Consider the following 17,941-nt stretch of genomic DNA (forward strand, 5'->3'; position numbering starts at 1 on the left):
TAATTAAAGTCTTTCATGTTAATTTGTTCTGTATCTCTCTTTTAAAACAAGCCAATTAATACTTGGTATAACTTCTAATTAACAACTTGTTGGTCATAAATTCTAACTTCATGAAAGAAGTTATGAATTCAAAAGAACAGAACTCCTCTTCAATACTTTGTTCAAAGTTGTGGATCTTTACCCCTCCCAAAATGTACATGGGTGTGCACACACAGAATGTTGTATGTAATTTCTTCTAGTTCAGGGACTGCTTGAAGTCAGAGGCCCCAGATTAGAGCTCTTGGAATAGATTCAAAAAACAAAATGAAAGATAAGCTAGAATTATAAATTGGAGATTTTATTTTTTGTCATTGGTACAAGGATTGAAGAGGGGATAGCATTTTTTTTCCCCTTCATAGTTCTATTCTCTCCACCCTTGAAGCTGGAAGAAGTGATGGAGGCTTTTTCCTTGGACTGACAAGCCAGAGCAGGGTGGTAAGACCAGGAGAAAGGGTTGATAAGGAAGAGTTTTTTGCATCTATATTCTCAAGAAGTATTTATCTGTAGTTTCCTTTTCTTGTAATGTCTGTCTGGTTTTGTTGTTAGAGTAACTCTAGCTTCATAGAATGAATCAGAAAGTATCTTCTCTGGTTCTGTTTTTTAGAAGAGATTGTAGAGAATTGGTAAAATTCACCTGTGAAACCATCTGGGCTTATTTTTGAAGATTATTAATTACTGAGTCAATGGATTCACACACACACACACACACACACACATATGAGGAAATTGCCTATATATATAAGTCTATGTATGTTTTGGCAGACTGATTTTTTCAAGGAATTGGTCCATTTTACCTAAGTTATCAAATTTACAAACATAGACTTGTTCATAGTGCCTTTTATTATCCTTGTGATGTCTATGGGATCACTGCTGCTGCTGCTGCTGCTGCTGTTAAGTCACTTCAGTCCTGTCTAACTCCCTGCGACCCCATAGACGGCAGCCCACCAGGCTCCCCCATCCCTGGGATTCTCCAGGCAAGAACACTGGAGTGGGTTGTCATTTCCTTCTCCAATGCATGAAAGTGAAAAGTGAAAGTGAAGTCGCTCAGTCGTGTCCGACTCTTAGCGACCCCATGGACTGCAGCCTACCAGGCTCCTCCATTCATGGGATTTTCCAGGCAAGAGTACTGGAGTGGGGTGCCATTTAGTATTATATCTTTAATTTTTGAATTAGTAATTGCAACTTCTCTCCTTTTTTTCTTTTACTTAACCTTGCTAGAGGCTTATTAATTGATTGACTCTTTCATAGAAATAGTTTTTGGTCTTGTTAATTTTCTGTTTTCAATTTCATTAATTTCTGCTCTAATTTATATTTATATTGTTTCTCTTCTTTTGCTTACTTTGGATTTAATTTGCTCCTTTTTTCTAGTTACCTAAGGTGGAAGTTTAGATGATTGAAGCTTAGATGACTTACATCTTTCTTCTTTTCTGATATATGTGTTCACTTCTATGAATTTTCCTCTAAATACTAATTTTGCTGCATTCCCCAAATTTTGATGTTATATTTTCATTTATTTCAAAATATTTTGAGATTTCCACCTATTTTTCTGTTATTGATTTATAGTTTAATTCCATTCTGGTCTATATGATTTTAATATTTATTTTCTTATATCCTTTAAATTTGTTAAAATGCTTTTATGGCCTAGAATGTGGTCTACCTTGACGAATATTCCATCTGGGTCTAAGCTGCTGCTGCTGCTGCTAAGTCACTTCAGTCGTGTCCGACTCTGTGCGACCCCATAGATGGCAGCCCACCAGGCTCCCCTGTCCCTGGGATTCTCCAGGCAAGAACACTGCAGTGGGTTGCCATTTCCTTCTCCAATGCATGAAAGTGAAAAGTGAAAGGGAAGTCTCTCAGTCATGTCCAACCCTCAGAGACCCCATGGACTGCAGCCTTCCAGGCTCCTCCGTCCATGGGATTTTCCAGGCAAGAGTACTGGAGTGGGGTGCCATTGCCTTCTCCGCTGGGTCTAAGCAGAATGCCTGTTCTGCTATTGTTGTATGAAGTGGCCTATAGTTGTCAATTACAGTCTGTTGATTAATGGTATTGTTGACTTCAACTATGTGCCTATTGATTTTCTCCTTACTGTATCTGTCTATTCTGATAGAAAAGTGTTGAAGTCTACAACTCCAATAGTGGATTCACTTATTTATCCCTGTAGTTCTATCAGTATTTGCCTCATGTATTTTGACTTTTTGCTTATAGGTGTGAAGCCACTAATGATTGTTATGTTTTCTTGCCTGGCGTGCTGCAGTCCATGGCGTCACAGAGTCAGACACAACTGAGTGACTGAACCAAACTGAACTGATGTCTTCTTGGGGGCTTTCTAGGTGGCTCAGTGGTAAAGAACCTGCCTGCAATGCAGGATATACAAGAGATGCAGGTTTGATCCCTGGGTCAGGAAGATCCCCTGGAGAAGGAAATGGCAACCCACTCCAGTATTCTTGCCTGGAAAATTCCATGGACAAGAGGAGTCTGGTGGGCTATCGTCCATGGGTTGGATATGACTGAGCAACTGAGCACATGTCTTCTTGGACGACTGATCCCTTATTATGTGATACCCCTCTTTATCTCTGATAATTTTCCTTGCTTTGAAGTTAGCTTTGTCTGAAATTAATATAGCTGCTCTGAGTTTGAGTGTTAGCATGGCATTCTTGCTCATCCATTTACTTTATCCTGTGTGTGTCTTTGGCGATGTTTGTGGCATAAGATTGCAGAGTAGAAGGACGTGCGCTCATCTTCTCCTGCGAGAACTCCAAAACTACAGTTCGCTGCTGAACAACCATTGACTTGAAAATGTTGGATCCCCCACACACAAAAAAGATATGCAATGTCCAAGGGAAAGAAATTTCAAACCCCTTACCGGCCAGAGACGCTCAGAGGACTCAAACAAACCTTGTGCCCACCAGGACCGTGTTTGAGTGTCTCCTGCAAACGTATGGGTCAGCAATGGCCTGCCGAGGGGCAGGGGCTCTGGGTGCAGTAGATCTGGGTATGGCAAAAGCCCCCTTGGAGGAGGTCACCATTAATCCCACCATAGACCCGCCAGAACTTACACAGGATTGAGGAAACAGACTCTCAGAGGGCACAAACAGAACTTTGTGTGCACCAGGACCCAGAAGAAAGGAGCAGTGACCCAACAAGAGACTGACCCAGATTTGCCCGTGAGTGTCCAGGAGTCTCTGGCAGATGCGTGTGTCCACAGTGGGATGCTTCAGGGTCAGGGGCACTGAGTGCGACAGTGCGTGCATGGAACCTTTTGAAGGAGGTCGCCATTATCTTCATTACCTCCATCATAGTTTGGTCTCAGGTCAAAAAACAGGGAGGAACACAGCCCTGCCCATCTACAGAAAATTGGATTAATGATTTACTGAGCATGGCCCCACCCATCAGAAAAAGATCCAGTTTCACCCTCAGTCAGTCTCTCCCATCAGGAAGCTTCCATAAGCCTCTTATCCATAACCATTTGAGGGCAGACAGAATGAAAACCACAATCACAGAAGACTAACCAAACTGATCTCAAAGACCACAGCCTTGTCTAACTCAATGAAACTATGTGCCATGCCCTATAGGTTTCTCCAAGAAGGACCGGTCATGGTGGAGAGTTCTGACAAAACATGGTCCACTGGAAGGGAATGGCAAATCAGTTCAGTATTCATGCCTTGAGAACCCCATGAACAGCATGAAAAGGCAAAAAGATAGGACACTGAAAGATGAATTCCCCAGGTGAGTAGGTGTGCAATACGCTACGGGAGATCAGTTGAGAAATAACTCCAGAAAGAATGAAGAGATGGAGCCAGAGCAAAAAGAACACCTAGCTGTGGATGTGACTGGTGATGGAAGTGAAGTCCGATGCTGTAAAGAGCAATATTGCATAGGAACCTGGAATATTAGGTCCATGAATCAAGGCAAATTGCAAGTGGTCAAACAGGAGACGGCAAGAGTGAACATCAACATTCTAGGAATCAGTGAACTAAAATGGACTGGAATGGGTGAATTTAACTCAGATGACCATTACATCTACTATTGTGGGAAAGAATCCCTTAGAAGAAATGGAGTAGCTATCATAGTAAACAAAACAGTCCGAAATGCAGTACTTGGATGCAATCTCAAAAATGACAGAATGATCTCTGTTTGTTTCCAAGGCAAACCATTCAACATCACAGTAATCCAAGTCTATGCCCCAGACAGTAATGCTGAAGAAGCTGAACAGTTCTATGAAGACCTACAAGACCTCCTAGAACTATTACCCCTAAAAAATATACTTTTCACTATAGGGGACTGGAATGCAAAGGTAGGAAGTCAAGATATAACTGGAGTAACAGGCAAACTTGGCCTTGGAGTACAAAATGAAGCAGGACAAAGGCTAACAGAGTTATGTCAAGAGAACACATTGTTTATACCAAACTCCCTCTTCCAACAACACAAGAGAAGACTCTACACATGGACAGCACCAGATGGTCAGTACTGAAATCAGATTGATTATATTCTTTGCAGCCAAAGATGGAGAAGCTCTATACAGTCAGCAAAAAAAAGAAAAGAAAAGAAAAAGACTGGGAGCTGACTGTGGCCCAGATCATGAACTCCTTATTGCCAAATTCAGACTTAAATTGAAGAAAGTAGGGAAAACCACTAGACCATTCAGGTATGACCTAAATCAAATCCCTTATGATTATCCAGTGGAAGGAACAAATGGACTTAAGGCATTAGATATGATAGACAGAGTGCACAAAGAACTACGGACAGAGGTTCACGGCATTGTACAAGAGGCAGTGATCAAGACCATCCCCAAGAAGAAATGCAAAAAGGCAAAACGGTTGTCTGAAGAGGGCTTACAAATAGCTGAGAAAAGAAGAGAAGCTAAAGGTAAAGGAGAAAATGAAAGATTTACCCATCTGAATACAGAGTTCCGAAGAATAGCGAGGAGAGATAAGAAAGCCTTCCTCAGTGATCAGTGCAAAGATATAGAGTAAAGCAAAAGAATGGGAAAGACTAGAGATCTTTTCAAGAAAATTGGAGATACCAAGGGAACATTTCATGCAAAGATGGGCACAGTAAAGGACAGAAATGGTATGGACCTAACAGAAGCAGAAGATATTAAGAAGAGGTGGCAAGAATACACAGGAGAACTAAACAAAAAAGGTCTTCATGACCCAGATAACTATGATGGTGTGATCACTCACCTAGAGCCAGACATCCTGGAATGTGAAGTCAAGTGGGCCTTAGGAAGCATCACTACAAACAAAGCTAGTGCAGGTGATGGAATTCCAGTTGAGCTATTTCGAATCCTGAAAAATGATGCTGTGAAAGTGCTCCACTCAATATGCCAGCAATTTTGGAAAACTCAGTAGTGACCACAGGACTGGAAAAGGTCAGTTTTCATTCTAATCCCAAAGAAAGGCAATGCCAAAGAATGTTCACACTACCGCACAATTGCACTCATCTCACACACTGACAAAGTAATGCACAAAATACTCCAAGATAGGCTTCAACAGTACATGAACTGTGAACTTCCAGATGTTCAAGCTGGATTTTGAAAAGGCAGAGGAACCAGATATCAAATTGCCAACATCTGTTGGATCATCAAAGAAGCAAGAGAGTTCTGGAAAAACATCTACTTCTGCTTCACTGACTTACGCCAAAGCCTTTGACTGTGTGGATTACAACAAACTGTGGAAAATTCTTTAAGAGATGGGAATACTAGACCACCTACCTGTCTCCTGAGAAATCTGTATGTAGGTCGAGAAGCAACAGTTAGAACTGTACATGGAACAAAAGACTGGTTCCAAATTGGGAAAGGAGTACATCAAGGCTGTATATTGTCACCCAGCTTATTTAACTTATATGCAGAATACATCATGCAAAAAGCCGGGCTGGATGATGCACAAGAAGTAATCAAGATTGCTGGGAGAAATATCAATAACCTCAGAATGCAGATGACACCACCCTTATGGCAGAAAGTGAAGAAGAACTAAAAAGCCTCTTGATGAAAGTGAAAGAGGAGAGGGAAAAAGTTGGCTTAAAACTCAACATTCAAAAAACTAAAATCATGGCATCCAGGGTCATCACTTCATTGCAAATTTATGGGGAAACAATGGAAATAGTGAGAGATGTTGCTGTCTTGGGCTCCAAAATCACTGTGGATGGTGACTGCAACCATCAAATTAAAAGATTCTTGCTCCTTGGAAGAAAAGCTATGACCTACTTAGACAACATATTAAAAAGCAGAGATATTACTTTGCCAACAAAGGTCCATCTACTCAAAGCTACGGTTTTTCCAGTAGTCAGGTATGGATGTGAGAGTTGGACTATAAAGAAAGCTAAGCACCAAAGAATTGATGCTTTTGAACTGTGGTATTGTAGAAGACTCTTGAGAGTCTCTTGGACTGCAAGGACATCCAACCAGTCCATCCTAAAGGAAATCAGTCCTGAATATTCATTGGAAAGACTGATGCTGAAGCTGAAACTCCAACACTTTGGCCATCTGATGTGAAGAGCTGACTCATTGGAATAGACTGGGAAATCTGATGCTGAAAAGATTGAAGGTGGGAGAAGGAGACGACAGGATGAGATGCTTGGATGGCATCACGGATTCAATGGACACAAGTTTGAGTAAGCTCTGGGAGTTGGTGATGGACAGGAAGCCTGGCATGTTGCAGTCCACATGGTTGCAAAGAGTCAGACATGACTGAGCGATTGAACTGACTGATACGTCTTTATATTTAAAGTGGGTTTCTTGTAGATAAGATATAATTGACTTTGTTAAATCTTTTATAATTGAACTGACATGTCCAGTGTACAAACAAAACCTTTGGTATGTACAGGAAGCTAACACCATAACTACTTGAGCTTAGTTCAGCATCATTATTCTTTGTCCATGGTATGGAGTATGAGTATCAAGTAGACAAAAAATGGACATATCATTATCCTCTTGCTTTCCTGTTTCCGCTAACTGCCAATTTAGTAGACCAATTTCATTGCAGAATAAAAAATACTGGAAGAATGCAAAAAAGACAAAAAGAACTAATATAGCATCTCAGTAACCTCTGACATATATAATAGTCTATCACATTAGCTCACTCAGACTTCACTGTTATCTCAGACTTTAGAAACAAACCAATTGCTCCCTGATAGTGATATGTCTTTCTATGAGAAATGCTCGTGAGTTACAGACTCTCAAATTAGGGCCAGATTACTGTTTAACTCTTGAAGGGAGGCTTCTAATTCTTTTGTAATTCTCAAATTACTCTGAAAGAAACACCTTTGCAATGAATATACAACTTGATACCAGGTTATTTTGGGGACCTTCTTATAGAAATAGGTTCCTGGCTCTCAAACTTTTTATTGAGAGCCACTTTACACTTTTACAATTAATAACTCCCTGAAATAGCTCTTGCTAATGTGGGATATAGTTTATACAATATAGTCACAAACTATTTCCATTTTAAAGATATGCTTTTTCATTCTGCCCACTGTCCTTCTCTACCATGTCATTACTATCATTTTAGACAATGCTAGCAATTCTCAAGATGAAGTGTGGCAGAGACATTTGGGTTTGTTCACAAGATAAAAATCTATCGGGTATTTATGTAAAAACAGGATGAATTGAATCTATTACCTGGAAAATGTTGTTAGCCCTCTAAACTTAGAAAGCTGTCCAGTTTTCTGTTTAATTTTCTGGCACAGACCTGGTGATTTTGGTTGTGATTCCACTGCCATCTTTGGTATTCCTTTTTTTTTTTTTGCCAGGACTTAAACACATAGAATTGTGAATTCCAGTCCTGGCTCTCTACTTACTAGTTACGTGCTAAACATAGGTAAGTTTTTTGAAGACTTCTTGCCTCAGATTTTATCCATAAAAATGTTGGACTAATATCTATAAAGGGTTGTGGTAAGAATTTTAGGACGTGTGGTCAAATAGTGGTATTATGATTAACATTATTTTTAATGCAGTTAGATATTAATCTTATATTGAGTTTAGTATTTGGAGACATTCTGTAAAGTACTTTCACCTGATTGCTTTAATGACACAAATTACTATTATTTCAGCATTCTCACATCGTTATAGATCTAGTTCAGTTCAATTCAGTTCAGTTGCTCAGTCGTGTTCGACTCTTTGTGACCCCATGAATTGCAGCACTCCAGGCCTCCCTGTCCATCACCAACTCCCAGAGTTCACTCAAACTCACATCCATCAAGTCAGTGATGCCATCCAGCCATCTCATCCTCTGTCGTCCCCTTCTTCTGCCCCCAATCCCTCCCAGCCTCAGAGACTTTTCCAATGAGTCAACTCTTCGCATGAGGTGGCCAAAGTACTGGAGTTTCAGCTTTAGCATCATTCCTTCCAAAGAACACCCAGGACTGATCTCCTTTAGGATGGACTGGTTGCATCTCCTTGCAGTCCAAGGGACTCTCAAGAGTCTTCTCCAACACCACAGTTCAAAAGCATCATTCTTCTGCACTCAGCCTTCTTCACAGTCCAACTCTCACATCCGTACACGACTACTGGAAAAACCATAGCCTTGACTAGCTGGACCTTTGTTGGCAAAGTAATGTCTCTGCTTTTCAATATGCTATCTAGGTTGGTCATACCTTCCCTTCCAAGGAGTAAGCGTCTTTTAATTTCATGGCTGCAGTCACCATCTGCAGTGATTTTGGAGCCCCAAAAAATAAAGTCTGACACTGTTTCCACTGTTTCCCCATCTATTTCCCATGAAGTGATGGGACCGGATGCCATGATCTTCGTTTTCTGAATATTGAGCTTTAAGCCAACTTTTTCACTCTCCTCTTTCACTTTCATCAAGAGGCTTTTTAGTTCCTCTTCACTTTCTGCCATAAGGGCGGTGTCATCTGCATACCTGAGGTTATTGATATTTCTCCCGGCAATCTTGATTCCAGCTTGTGCTTCTTCCAGCCCAGTGTTTCTCATGATGTACTCTGCATATAAGTTAAATAAGCAGGGTGACAATATACAACCTTGACATACTCCTGTTTCTATTTGGAACCAGTCTGTTGTTCCACGTTCAGTTCTAACTGTTGCTTCCTGAGCTGCATATAAGTTTCTCAAGAGGCAGGTCAGGTGGTCTGGTATTCCCATCTCTTTCAGAATTTTCCACAGTTTCTTGTGATCCACACAGTCAAAGGCTTTGGCATAGTCAATAAAGCAGAAATAAATGTTTTTCTGGAACTCTCTTGCTTTTTCGACGATCCAGAGGATGTTGGCAATTTGATCTCTGGTTCCTCTGCCTTTTCTAAAACCAGCTTGAACATCTGGAAGTTCATGGTTCACGTATTGCTGAAGCCTGGCTTGGAGAATTTTGAGCATTACTTTACTAGCATGTGAGATGTGTGCAATTGTGCGGTAGTTTGAGCATTCTTTGGCATTGCCTTTCTTTGGGATTGGAATGAAAACTACCTTTTCCAGTCCTGTGGCCACTGCTGAGTTTTCCAAATTTGCTGGCATATTGAGTGAAGCACTTTCACTGCATCATCTTCCAGGATTTGACACGTAGTTTATTTTTGATAGGATAAAATTTCATTATTCAGGGTACTTAAAAGTAGTTCTCAAACACAGAAATAATATGTGCTCATAATAAACATTTAAAAAGTATTAGTATAATGTAAGAAAGTTTATGCACATACAATTTTGAATCCATTAATCAAATATGAATGTTGTAATAGTATACATTTCTAAGCCAATTGATAAAAATGAATGAACTTAGAAAAAATATTTTCCCACTGTTTAGTTTATCTTTTTTGTTAAACTGGGAGGGAATATATGTATTTGTGAATTTACTTTGTAAGGAAACAAATGGGATAATGCTAGGCACTATTCTAGAAATGTTTATTACATTCAATAATTATTCAACACATTCTAAAATTTGTACATATATGTTTGTATAACATATTTGATATTAAATATGTTCTATAATTTATTTAACCCTAATGGCTATTGATGGAGACTTAGTTGTTTGATTTTAATATTTGATTTTAATATTTGAAACAGTTTAACACTAAACGTCTTACCACAATTATGTTTGTTCAGATCATAAAGTATATATTATAAGTGTGTATATGTATTTATATATATGTGATAAATTCTAAATGTGAAATTTCTGGATCAGAAGTTATGTACATTTAAAATTTTTATTTACATTGTCAAATGATAGCTAACAAGATTCATAATGACTTTCCTGATGAATCTGCCTGCCGATGCAGAAGACAAGGTTTCAATCCCTGGGTTTGGAAGATCCCCTGGAGAAGAAAATGGCAACCCACTCCAGTATTCTGTCCTGAGAAATCCCATGGACAGAGCAGCCTGAAGGGCTACAGTCCATGGAGTCTCAAAAGAGTCAGACACGACTTAGTGACTAAATAACAACAACAAAGATTGATAATCTACTATAATTGTTACATTTTTAAGATGTCTGAAAAATCTGGGGCAATATATTAATTGACAAATTATTTGAGTTGTGTAGATATGAATGGCTTGTGCTCATATTTATAAATTAACCTCAATAAGGCAAGCTCTGGGAGATAGTGAAGGACAGGGAAGCCTGGTGCCACAGTCCATGAGGTCACAAAGAGTCAGATACAACTGAGCAACTAAACAAGTCAGTTGGTTAAATAATATCTTACCTGAAATATTCTGATTCTGTATAAAGAATTTTCTATTAAATTGTATTTATAAATGCTTCATTTTCCAGTTAAATTTTTATATGGAGAAGCAGCAATACAACCATCTTAAAATGTCAATATATCAATTACATTGATATATCACAGAAAGTGTGATGCAAATACAAATAAATACCATGATCTAGTATTTTGGCTATTCAAAACAAGTTTGTACTTATGTACATGCTATGTGATATACTCTTTATAACTTAGCACTCAGGTAATGCACTTAAACATCTAACGAACCATTTAAAATTAGAAGCTAAATGTATCTGTGTAAGAATATCGGGCTTTAAAGCACCTTATTGGCTGGTAGTAGTGCCAAGAGTCCAGACTGTCTTGTTTTTATTCCCCATGTAGTGCCCAGTTACACAGTGAATAGTAAAGAAATTAAGCTCACTTTTTCTAAGCTGCTACTCTGCTTTAGTAGCATTTCACTGAACAATGGCAGACCAAAACAAAGGCAGTTGATAATCAGTGGTAGACTTTCAAAGCTCTAACTTTTCATGCCCACTTTTGAACCCAAATTTTCTAAATGTGCTGGAAGACTTTGAAATCCACGCCATTTATCTTTACTGATTCTTATCTGAAATATAGTAAGTCATATAATTATTTTTATTTTAAGAACATTTTAGTGTATATATCGGGAGAAGGCAATGGGAACCCACTCCAGTACTCTTGCCTGGAAAATCCCAGGGACGGAGGTGCCTGGTGAGCTGCAGTCCACGGGGTCGCGAACAGTCAGACACGACTGAGCGACTTCACTTTCACTTTTCACTTTCATGCACTGGAGAAGGAAATGGCAACCCACTCCAGTGTTCTTGCCTGGAGAATCCCAGGGATGGAGGAGCCTGGTAGGCTGCCGTCTATGGGGTCACACAGAGTTGGACACAACTGAAGTGACATAGCAGCAGCAGCAGCAGTGTATACATCAATAATCACTAGAAAATATTGTTATAAGTATTTATTATCATTTTTTAGGAATAATTTTTTCCCAAACGTGTCCCAAGAGAGGAAAGGTGTAAGAAAGTATGTGTATCCTGATCAGTTTTAATGGAATATATCACTTCATTGTTAAATGCACAAACCATTCTTTCTTAACTTGAGGGAGCCCCAAAATTCCCAATCACTGATGACTAAATTGAAAGATCTTAGAGTGTGAGCTGGATCTACTCAAGTCTAGAAACATTTTCTTCTACTTCCCACTTCCTTTTTCCAGGTATAGCTCTATATGATCCTGTTTTCTGCTTTTTTGTTTTGTTCTGTTCTTGTTTTGCCAATACTTTTACTTGACGACTTTGTCAAATAGAGCCTTTCATAACGTATTTTGAGGAGGGAAAGGCAGAAAGGAGAAGGCATAGAAAAAAAGCTCATTTGACTGCTGCACTAGCACCTGTTCAGCAGGACCAGTGTCTTGTTTTTCCCCACATTCATTTAAATGATATATTTGAAGCTGAACGTGCTGTCACAGGATAGGTGTTTGTTTTTGTGTCTCCCACACAAATCTTGATGATGGGACCCAAGTTTACTGGGCAGGTGCATCTAGTCTGTTTAAAATTTTGACAGGTAATATTCTCAATTCAGTACGGGTTTTAAGACTTGACATGTTCCACAAATTTCTTGAAAAGCAGCTGATGAATGAGCTTGTGGAATCCACCGTGAAACAGGCTACTTTCAAAACCACAGAAGACGACCTCAGAGTAAATTATGAGTTTGTGGCCCACACTCTTGGGAGGACAGAGAAATAAGACTTTCTTCCAAAAATTAATGAAGTACTGTGCTCTGTTTCAAAATCAAAGATAAGCTCCTACTCTCAGAATGTTGTTAGAAATATCCTTCTGTCTGGAGATGGGTTGTACTTCTTACACTCTCTCACCATCTCTTGTGTCCAATGACTCAGCTTGGTGAGCCAATTAACTGTTATCAGATGGCTGTCAGGCACTGCTTGGAAATCTAGTCGTTTCAAAAGGATGTTGTTCTAGGAAATTTGTCTCAACTCTGTATAACAAAAGAAACGACACATAAATATAAGTACAATTCAAGAAGAGTTGTTATATATGTGACTTGGTGAACTAAAATGATAAAGTTACCACATATACTATCCATACCATGTGGAGTTAAGACAATGTTTGGATTTCTAGTATCATCTTCTGGGGTATGATCATGCTCTCATAGCGTGTCTTCACTGGCCTAACTGTGTTCTTTGGGATAAGGTTCATCTCTAAACAAAGGTTTACCACTACTGACTTTATTTGGATCTTTGATTTCATGAATTGGCATTCCTTAACTAACGTTGCACAGATTTATTGTTCTTTGATATTAATTACTTATATTGAAGCTGTGGTGAACTTTTTACCAGTTACTTTCCCAATATACTCTTCTGTATATTCTGTGGTTTCTAATAAGAGAGTGGATTATGATGATGCTATCCGGCCCAAACAAATTACATTTCATCTTATCTCTGTTTATTTAGCACAATTTGATAAATATCAAACTAATATTTGGAGCTTTATTTGTTTTTCACATTCATTATGTATATGTCTAGGTATGAACAATAATATAATACTCATGGAAGATCACCAAATTCTTTTTTTAAACTTGACTACATCCTGTTTATTCTAACAGTAACACATCTGAGAGTATCTTCCTTCTCTTTTATGAATTGACAATATTCTTTGTCCAGAAAATATACTCCTTTCCTTATCTTTCACAAATCTATATTCTTTATTATAACACTTCAAAAAGTATTTGTTTTTAATATGATGATATACTTTTCTCTAGAAAATATTACTAGTTTGTTCAATATTACCTTTATTCTGGAGCCACAGCCTTGATTCCATATTCAGTCCTCTTCTCTAGATCCTTTCTTCACTTTCTCTAACAGCCAAATTTATCAGGAAGCTAATGAGACTTACCCATCAGGGCCCCACCCTTGTATATGCCCCTTGATAAGCCCTCTATTTAATTCTGAATTCACAAATTTGCATTCTATTTCTAAAGAGGACCCCCCCCCCTTCATCCAAATTATAGAAAATTTAGGCACCACAAAGCCTTGATCTGCCCTATTCCTTTATAGGAATCAAGAGAAGGTTCATGCAAATAAAAAGTAACGCTGTGTCTGGATTTAAACTTGTAACTTTGCAGATTAGCAGTCTAATTCTCTCTGGTGGCCAGCTCTTCTATGTTGTTTGAGGTGAATAGATGTAATTCATTTATGGCTTAGTGCATTCTTCTATAGAACCCTATTTTACAGTGAGAAATTAATACTTTTGAAAACACGTATGTGCTATGTTGTTGATATGGAATTTTTTATTTAACCCCCACTAGAACCCAAAACTTAAGATCATGGCATCCAGTCCCATCACTTCATGGGAAATAGATGGGGAAACAGTGGCTGACTATTTTTCTGGGCTCCAAAATCACTGCAGATGGTGACTGCAGCTATGAAATTAAAAGATGCTTACTCCTTGGAAGGAAAGTTATGACCAACCTAGACAGCATATTAAAAAGCAGAGACATTACTTTGCCAACAAAGGTCTGTCTAGTCAAAGCTATGGTTTTTCCAGTGGTCATGTATGGATGTGAGAGTTGGACTATAAAGAAAGCTGAGCACTGAAGAATTGATGCTTTTGCACAGTGGTGTTGGAGAAGACTCTTGAGAGTCCCTTGGACTGCAAGGAGATCCAACCAGTCCATTCTAAAGGAGATCAGTCCTGGGTGTTCATTGGAAGGACTGATGTTGAAGCTGAAACTCCAAAACTTTGGCCACCTGATGTGAAGAGCTGACTCATTTGAAAAGACCCTGATGCTGGGAAAGATTGGGGGCAGGAGGAGAAGGGGATGACAGAGGATGAGATGGTTGGGTGGCATCACCGACTCAATGGACATGAGTTTGGGTAGACTCTGGGAGTTGGTGATGGACAGGGATGCCTGGCGTGCTGTGGTTCATGAAGTTGCAAAGAGTTGGATACAACTGAGCAACTGAACTGAACTGAACTGAGAACCTAAAACTGTAGGAATTATGGTCCCCAACTGTGCTTCAGAGTATTAATTTGTCCAAGCTTATATACAGCTGGCAAGTTTGCCTCTGGGATTTAAACGGAGCTTTGTGTGACCCTAAAACTTGTAGGGCCTCCATACAACACAGCTGTAGTGGTCTTTTAATTTCTCCTCAATTGATATTTGGTTTTATCAAGATCATCCATAGAATACAAAGTTAGAGATTAATATGAGGGATAAAATAAAAACTTTTCAAATAAATCACTTGGTAATAAATTTAACATAATGTATTGCATTTTTCTATTTGCCACAAGCTATAATAAAATTGTCCATGAGGACTATTTAAAAGAAACATTCAGCTCTAAATAGGTGGCGGTGGCAACATTTTGCTTTCACAGAACAACTTTTCACTTCCTCACACAATTAACATTGCTATTCCTCCTCCATACATATCCAAGTGGAAAAAATTGTCATGGGATTCTGCAAGGGCCAGGAAAAGAAAAAAAGAACACGTCCTCTCTTAACTTTCTAGTTGGCTAACTGTAAACTCAACATTTGGAGGATGGATTTATAAAATCTGGCCATAGTTGTGCCAAATATTTATTTGCAAAACGGTAGATTTCCTTAATTCTTAAGCATAGATTTCCACAACTCTGTCCAATGCCTCCAACTCTGCTCACCCCTACCTGTGACTCCTCTGGCTGGGGTGGGGGCTAGTGATCAAAGTCCGGAAGGTCACGGAAGGAGCAGCCCGGGCAGCCTCGGTAGGCTCTGTAGGCGACGATCAGGTAGTAAAACCCCGGGAGGAACACCAGGATGCCGACAGTCAGGACTGGGAAGGCTCGATTGGCGCCCACTTTGCTGATATAGCCTGCCAGCAGGAGGCAGCCCGTAATAATGAGAAAAGTACCAACCAAAAACTGTGAGAAGGCGCAGGCAATGGCCTTAAAAGGAATGTCAGTACGGCTTTTCTCCAATACATGAGGTCTTACGACACCTGGGCATCTTTTCGGCTTTAAGCTCTCTTTGGCAGGTGAAGTTTCCTTCTGACGGTTAATATGTCCGCCGCCGGGGCTGGAGAGCTTTGCGTATCTCACTTTGCCGCTGGGCATGCTAGCAACCACGTTGGTGCGAGTGGGCACGATAACCCGCTGAGTGGGTGCGGAGCTTGCCGTGGCCACACAGCGGGCGGAGGCGCCAAGGCCAGGGCGTCCACCCAACGGCCGCCTGACCACGCGGTGGGCTGCCCCGGCACCTCTCCTTCATCTGCCTTCCCCTTCTGGGAGACTGCCCTGTTTTTGATGGAATCTCTCTTTTAACATGTGCGTTTGCCATTGTTTTGATAATCACCAGATTATTGGCTGTATTTGTTATTTTCTTAAGCCAGTTCTAGTAAACTCCCAAATCCTTTACCATTAAAACTATTTAGATTGAGCAGATTAGATTACATTCTTTGTTTTCATTTAGTCAATTTCATAGAATTTCCATTTATACTTGCTTATAGCAGGTGCCCTCAATAAAGCTCAAATCCTGACATGATGATCAAGGGCAAAATATGTTCAAAGACGTCAAGGCATTTCACTCCTAAATTTTGGCTCATTTTACAGGGGACAGCTCTCTTGTAGGTTGCGTTGTCTCAACACTGATTCAGTGATTTTGGGAGTGATAAGCTCTTTGGAATGTTAGAGTTTAATGAGAAGCAGTGTGATGTTTTAGGAGATTGCAGAGGGGGGCAGTTCCTACTTTATGAGAGTTCAAACTGGAAACCTCTAAGTTCTCTCTCAATATCTAGAATATCTAGAGAGCTTGGTCCAGAGCTGCAGCCTCTGGTCAAGGTTCTTTACTAACCAAACGTTTGACTCCTCCTTTTCTGTGTTCTATATCTAATTCTTACTGACCTGTGTGTCTTATAAGTTTATAATTCATCTTAAAATTTATTACCTACTACATTCATCATCCTATTTAATTCAATTTGACCTCATTTGGAATGTGCATTCTAAATTCACTCACAAAGTTCTGCTTTTTTAAAACATATTCTTTTATATTTGGGATTACCTCATTATCCTAACTAGAGTATAAATTTGTTTATGGAAGTAATAGTATGACTTCCCCATTCTTTTAACCACAGAGATCCTAGCAGTGGGCCCTTGACCTTCTGCAAACCTAGTGTTTGCTGGTTAAATTTGCTACAAAATGCAAATATTGTTGTTGTTGTTCAGTTGTTAAGTCCTATCTTCTTTGTGGCCCCTTAAACGCATGCTTAAACTCATATCCATTGAGTCGGTGATGCTGATAATTTTCCCTATAGCTATTTAAAGTTAAATTATAATCTTACTTTTATTTACATGAATTTTATAATGTACATCTCTTCTTCCTAACATATCTCAGAAATGTAAAGTTGGAGTGGTACATTTGACCCCAAGGTCACACAGCTGGTAATTAATGATATGAAGAACATCTCCCAACTAGTAAGAGCTAGAGGTGAGTCATTTGTAATGGAGATAAAGCTTAATTTCATTCTAGTTTATTGTGTTATATGCATATGATCACATTTGGTATGAGCCAAATGAGAAAGATAATGTTTCAGACCTGTACGTTATGGGCTGTTGAGAGGAAATCTGTGCATTATGAAAGAACAGAGCATTCAGAAGAGATATCTTTGAGAAAAAAGAGTTGAACTGAGTCCAGGGAGGACATTCTTATTTCAAATAGGCCAATCTCAGAGAGGCTAACCACTTTCAGTGAGATCCTGCTGGCACAAAGGAGATCCCTGTCTGATGTTGAAATTGTGCTTCTGGGAAACAAGAAGAAAAGGTATAAATCAGAGAGCATAAACTGTAGGGCAACGCTGACATAGCAGAATACAGAGGAGTTTGGTAATTCATTGTAGAAATGTATTTCAAATATCTTAACATTATTATTTTATTAAATTGATTTTATCAACTAGGATGATCCAAATTATGTTTTGTTTGCTTAAATAAGGCCGTAAAGTTTATTTTGTGCATATGTAGGTATATGAACAATTTTGAAGTTTAAGAATATAGTAGATATAAATCTCAGTACTCATTTAAAATAATTTAGGGTCCAGACTTCGCTGACATTATGTGACAATTTGGCCAGTTGTTAACTTGGGATAATTAAAATGAAGTGGTAGCTTTATAGACTTGACCCAGGTATCACCTCATGTGTGTATGTGTTAGTCGCTTAGTCGTATTCAACTCTGCAATCC

General features: G+C 39.1%; 1 pseudogene across 1 annotated transcript; it reads right to left on the reverse strand.

Annotated features, from left to right (window-relative positions):
• Positions 1 to 11,662: 11,662 nt before the first annotated feature.
• Positions 11,663 to 15,947, reverse strand: LOC147365784 (transmembrane protein 230 pseudogene; annotated as a pseudogene). The gene is made up of 2 exons (XR_015132743.1): positions 15,399 to 15,947; positions 11,663 to 12,711 (listed from the first exon to the last, which is right to left on the reverse strand). The product of XR_015132743.1 is annotated as a transmembrane protein 230 pseudogene (transcript).
• Between the last annotated feature and the right edge of the window lie 1,994 nt (positions 15,948 to 17,941).

This window comes from Bos grunniens, chromosome 9 (assembly GCF_055505025.1).
Source record: "Bos grunniens cultivar Pamir isolate PY7600 chromosome 9, Bosgru_T2T1.0, whole genome shotgun sequence".
Taxonomy (NCBI): Eukaryota; Metazoa; Chordata; class Mammalia; order Artiodactyla; family Bovidae; genus Bos; species Bos grunniens.